The sequence below is a fragment of the Salvia splendens genome, unplaced genomic scaffold, assembly GCF_004379255.2.
Source record: "Salvia splendens isolate huo1 unplaced genomic scaffold, SspV2 ctg368, whole genome shotgun sequence".
Lineage (NCBI taxonomy): Eukaryota > Viridiplantae > Streptophyta > Magnoliopsida > Lamiales > Lamiaceae > Salvia > Salvia splendens.
The window spans coordinates 119743-125208 of record NW_024599013.1 but is presented as its reverse complement, the minus strand read 5'-3'; the positions used below and the strand labels follow the sequence as shown (position 1 = coordinate 125208).

At 45.8% G+C, this 5466-nt stretch overlaps 1 non-coding gene across 1 annotated transcript; it reads left to right on the top strand.

Annotated features, from left to right (window-relative positions):
• Nucleotides 1-559: 559 nt before the first annotated feature.
• On the top strand, nt 560-631 carry TRNAG-GCC. The gene has a single exon. It is a non-coding gene; the product is annotated as a tRNA-Gly (tRNA).
• The last annotated feature ends 4835 nt before the right edge of the window (nt 632-5466 follow it).

Genomic DNA, 5466 nt, shown 5'->3' with positions numbered 1-5466 from the left:
TTCTTTATGCACATCTACATAGCCAGACACAAAGGTGTACAATCCGGTCAAAATCTGCGGTTCTTTAAGTTCATTCATTGTAGGGTCTCTTACTTGTTCTAGTGGCTCTGGCAAAGGCCAACCGAGAGGGGAGAACGAATGGCTTAGGAATCGACCGGTTCCGAGCAGACTCGTGGAGCTGCAGCTTGGATTATCGTAGAATAAGAGGAGCCGTCTTAGGAAATGACTTAGTTTAACTTAAAAGACAGATGCCGCCGCTGCGAGGCGAGGGAGCAACTTGTCTGGTTTTTCGGTGCACTCATTCCCCTTACGAGAATGAAATGAGGCCCCAGCTTGACTCGAGACCAAGACTCCTTACAACTCGCACCAATAGCGGCACTGAGCGGCCGGAGATTGATGGAAAGGGCAGCCCTTAGCCCCTCCTCCCCCCCTAGCCGCCTACCTACTCGTGTTCGTAGCTCGATCGGAGGTCAAGACTGTGGTCCGGCGGAAAAACAGAAGTCATCCGTATGTTGTGATACGTGAATTGCTCAGTAGTGCTTCGCCACTACCGTAGCTGGCGGAAATAGCTTAATGGTAGAGCATAGCCTTGCCAAGGCTGAGGTTGAGGGTTCAAGTCCCTCCTTCCGCTCCTGGCTTCGTCGTTTAGTGGTAACGAGTGGAGTACATAAGCCCCTTTAGAGATAGAGATAGGGGGGAGGGACGGCTTTCTCATTACACCGTCATGGATTGGATTGAAGAGTACTTGCTAACCCAATAGGGAAAGCACTTGCATTCACATTTACGAGTTCTTGTCTTAAATACCAAAGATGTCCGCTTCTTCTGTCCTGAATGTCGCTAAAAGCATAGCTGCTACCGGCATGTAGCGCTGGGCATGAGTTAGAAGAAATGTAACAGGAGGAAAGGCTAACCCGAGGAAGTACGCTCTAGGTTGGGTTGGCTCCTGTGTATGCGATCATGTACTCCTTGGCTGGCCCCTGGAAGAACCACAGGAGATTCCCCGCTCTTGTCGGATATTAGAAGAGGAAGCAACAACCGTGCATGATCAAGTGAAAAGCAGTCCGGGCATCAAGTAGGACAGGAGGGAACAAACGGGCTTTGCTCAAACCGCGATATGGGAGTTCCACGTCTTCCATTGGCTTGACCCGTTATACATTCACTCGAGATTAGGAACACGCCGACCGAGGAAAGGAATCAACACTCCAGAAGAAAGACGGCAAGGAGGAAGCCGGAAGGGCCTCGAAGAAGACACCGAATCTGACAAAGGACCACCCTTTATCTGTCATCACACCGCCTACTAGGCCAGTTCTTGACCAAAAAGCAAGGAAACTCAGAACTCGAACGAAAGGACTTAGCAGCAGGGGCAGCCCGGCAAGGGAAACATATTCCTAGTAAAGCACACACCCAGAACTCATCCGGCAAAGAAGGTTCCCATTCCTACCGTTACATTGGAGCGCACCTTCCATTCAAGGAACAAATGAACAACTCGGACTACTTTTCATTAATTGGTTGAACTATTAGCCCTTGGCCATTCCCTTTCATTTAGCTCTTTGGAACAAAGCGTGGGATTCGCCCGATACAGCACTCCTGACTCACCCGTACTTTCTCCCTTGGGCCAAGAAACGCTTCTCCTTGGCTTTGAATTGAATCCAGCAATGAAGAATAGACTGTAAGCCCGGTTCACCTCTCCTTAGCGAGACCATTCAGAGACCAGCTAGCACAGGAAAGCAGCAGATATAGTCGACCAAGTAGGCAAGGCAAGTAGGAAATAAATTGAGCAACGGGCTTGCCCTAGGTATTGGTTTAGCAAGGGAAAAGAAATAAGCGCTTTTAAGCGACGCTTTCCTTGTTTGAGCTATCTTCCCTTGGATTAATCCTCTATTTCGTTGTTCTAATCTATCTATTTATATTTAGATATAGAATTAAAAATAGATGCTTTTAAGCCACGTTTTAAGCCGTCAATTACCAATCTATCGTGAGGGAGCTTAAAGTAAAGGTTTTATGATATCATTCTGGGGATATATTATGTTTAGCTGGATTTAATGAAGGGATATCTGCTCCCTTGGTGAATTGGCTGCTAAGCCCTTGTTCTTCAGATGTGGTCCCAAACCTGATTATGGGAAGGAGTCCAGTTGTGAGCCCTAATCTTGCATAGAGATCGAAGATCTGGTAGCGTAATGGCAGCATCGGAATACGCAGGATGGGAGCTCTGCTCTGGTTTTGTGCCGTAGAGAGGGGGACAGGATCGGAGGAGTGAGCCGATACGTTCATGTAGGGCGCATAGCGGTACTCACCCAGCACTGGTAGTTGTCCACGAAGTACTAAGGCAAAGAAAGTTCAAGGTAGGGTTCGGGTAGGCTATCTCCCGGGGACAGGTTCAGCCAGTCCGAGCTTGTTGTCGGAATGCACCGTGGGTCACAGCAATGGACCAAGATTTTAAGAAAAGATGGGGAGCAAGAAAACGGCTTTCGCGCTAGCGCGCTCGGCCGTTGCTTGTTGGAAGCCTTTAGCCCTCTTTCTTTATTAGATTAGTAAGTAAGCTCTCTTTCTTCAGCAACAGTGGACATTCTTTTCTCCCTCACCTTACCCTGATATTGATATCGTGCTTTGTTATAGAGATATGGGATTGAACCTTCAACTAAGCACAACGAAAAAGATCATTCTTGGAGCAACTAAAGAGATACAAAGGGAGAGAGAGCTTGCTTCTTCTAAGCTATTAGATTGGCATTGAAGTGGGGACAACAAGATAGTCTTTCCTAGTGTCCGCATCGCCGAATCCACGGTTTCATGCAGGCCTACGGTTCAATCATTTACTCTCGGGACTCTGAACTTTTCTTTACCGTAGCCGCCCCGCTTCAGAGCGGGCAAGACAAGATATGAAGTTAAGTCCAGCTTTCTGCGCCACGTCTTGTATAGCCGCCCAGTGCTATTGCACACTCTTTTCATCCAACTCGAAATATCGTATTATAAGAAGGTTTACTATCTTCCTATTCATTCAAGTGAGAAATCGGATCGAAAAACCACCGCCCATAGAGCTTAGCCAAGATGAATCGATGTCCTCTTACAGTAACTACAGTAGCACCTCTCCTATCCTAACTCTTTGCTCTTGTAGTCGAGAAGGAAAGTACTTCAGTCTTTCAACAGGTAGATCTTTACTCCAGGTAAGGAGTCCACTCATCGAAAGGTTTTTATTTATCGCTTAGTGCTTTTGAATATAGGAAATCTATAAATCTATTTGGGCTAACTTCAGGCGGGGAGCCCCTCAATATAGAGCAAGTAAGCCTAAGTCGCGATGGATCGGTTCCTTCATCAGCGGGTCCCTCCCATCTGCTGGACAGTTCGGTCCAGTTGACTCGATATCTTCTTATCTTATCCAGTTTAAACCAATCAATTTGAAGCAGCTTCGTTAGCTACTAAGTGGAAGCGCTGGGGCCTGCCTTTCTAGCTCCCTCCCTCGCTTAAAGGAGGTGAGGGCACCAACCCACACAAACAATAAATTTGATACGTTATGAGTAGAAATATTAGCAAGAGCTGAAAGAAGGTTCAGGTGATCGGGGCTATTTCCTATCTTCGGGGGAAGAGGGAAAGCACTCGTACTTTAGAGTTTACGTCAAAGAGAATACTTTCTTTACGGCTTGGTCACTCACACCAGACCTCTTCAACCATTATGAGATTTCCCCAAGGAACCATGGAACCGGCTTGATGAACCTCGTTCAATCTACACGCATAGTGAATCCCTTCTTTTTACTTGAATTCGCGTAGAAAGTTTAGTATTAGTAATAGGGCTCTCAAACTAAGATGAGTGGGAACTCCGGCATTGCCTTACTTACGCTTTTTTTTTTTATTGAAGCGCACCCGCTAGTAAACAGCTATACCAACATTTTCATTCCGCCCAAATCAAATAGAAAATTTATCACCCGACAGCTAAGCTAAAAAACGAAAGGATTCAAAGGCGATTCAAGGAACATCTGAAAGAAGGAGATCTGATATCCCTTGTGGCCGATTTCCAACTGTTGACTGATTGTGATATGATATCTAAATGAAATTCAACAGCTGTAGTCGCTGACTGTTTGGCGATTCGTCACTAATCAAGGCGCTTTCCGGTCTCGTTCTATTATCTATTACCGGCCTTGCTTAAATCTCTTACATACTAAGATTGAAAGAAGGAGTTTTAGTAGTCCACACAAGGAAATAACTAGCTCTTTCCTTAATCACTTCGTGCTAAGCTATAATAAACCTCTATTGAATCTAAGGCTCTTCTGCAATAGTTCTATCCCTGAGGAGTGATAATATAATAGTAGCGGTCTTCATGTTTCACGGCTGGAACAGCGGCATTCACCGCGTTCAACGAAGGAGCAGCAGTGGTATTGTCCGCATTTGGAGACCCTTATTTCCACTTCCTTTCTTTATCTCTATACTATAATAGTATTCATACTATTTGCCGAATTAGAACTACCTGGATTATAATATTAGTATTCTCATTCCCTGGTGATAACATTGTCTCGCCCTAAGTCTCATCTTCGCGTTGGCTTCCGGAGAATTCCTTTTGGGACCCCATCAGGTAATTCTGCTAAATCCGCCCAAGACTTGTTTGCCGCAACCGTCATCATTCGCAGTGCGTTATTGTCGTCTGAAGAAGAGACCAACACAGTCGAAGCTTCGCTTATGGTAACCGAACTCTTTACCGGCAAGAGGAGAAAAATAAGCTTTACCGCTGCTGATTGAACGAAGGAGAGATAGGGCTGAAATTCTCACCTCACTGACGAAGCCTTTAGCAGATATCACATGGGTGGGGCATTCATCCGGGCAGGCCCTGAACACTATTATTCTGACAACGTCGATCTGGCCATATGGCCTGTAGTGATGATAAATAGAGAAAAACATCCAACTTCCCTCCTCCAGATTAGACCATTGTGCCAAGAACACCACGAATGAAATGAACAAGGACTGATTTGGAAAGAAGGTTTGAATACGAACCTGACCTAGAAGGGGCATCACTCTCTACTTTCAGTTGAGGAGAGTTACGAATGGTTAATCTTAATCAAAACAAAAGGGAATACTTTCACTCCCGGCAGGATGTCGAAAGAGCTAGTTAAACGGTGGTTTTGGCCCCCTGCTGCAAAGCTAGGATCCCAAGGATAGGCATTGGACCTGCATATCATACGGGAGTCTTAGTGGAGAGCGTTCTCTGGTTCTCATCCCTAGTCAAATTTGAAGTGACGGCCTCCTTCCCTATTCGATAAAGAAGGGAACGGTGCAAATAAAGCTATTTCGAGTCGGGTACGTGAGTGGGAACTTCGTTTTCGTCTGACTAAGTGCCCTTGGATTGCTGTTGCATATTCAGCTCCTCTTTCAGCTGCTACTGCTGCTTTCTTTCTCTCAAGATCCTCACTAACTCGACCGTCTGTTGGTTTAGTTTTGAATTCTTCAATTCTGACTTCGGACCGGCCTGTTGTGTTGTTGTGT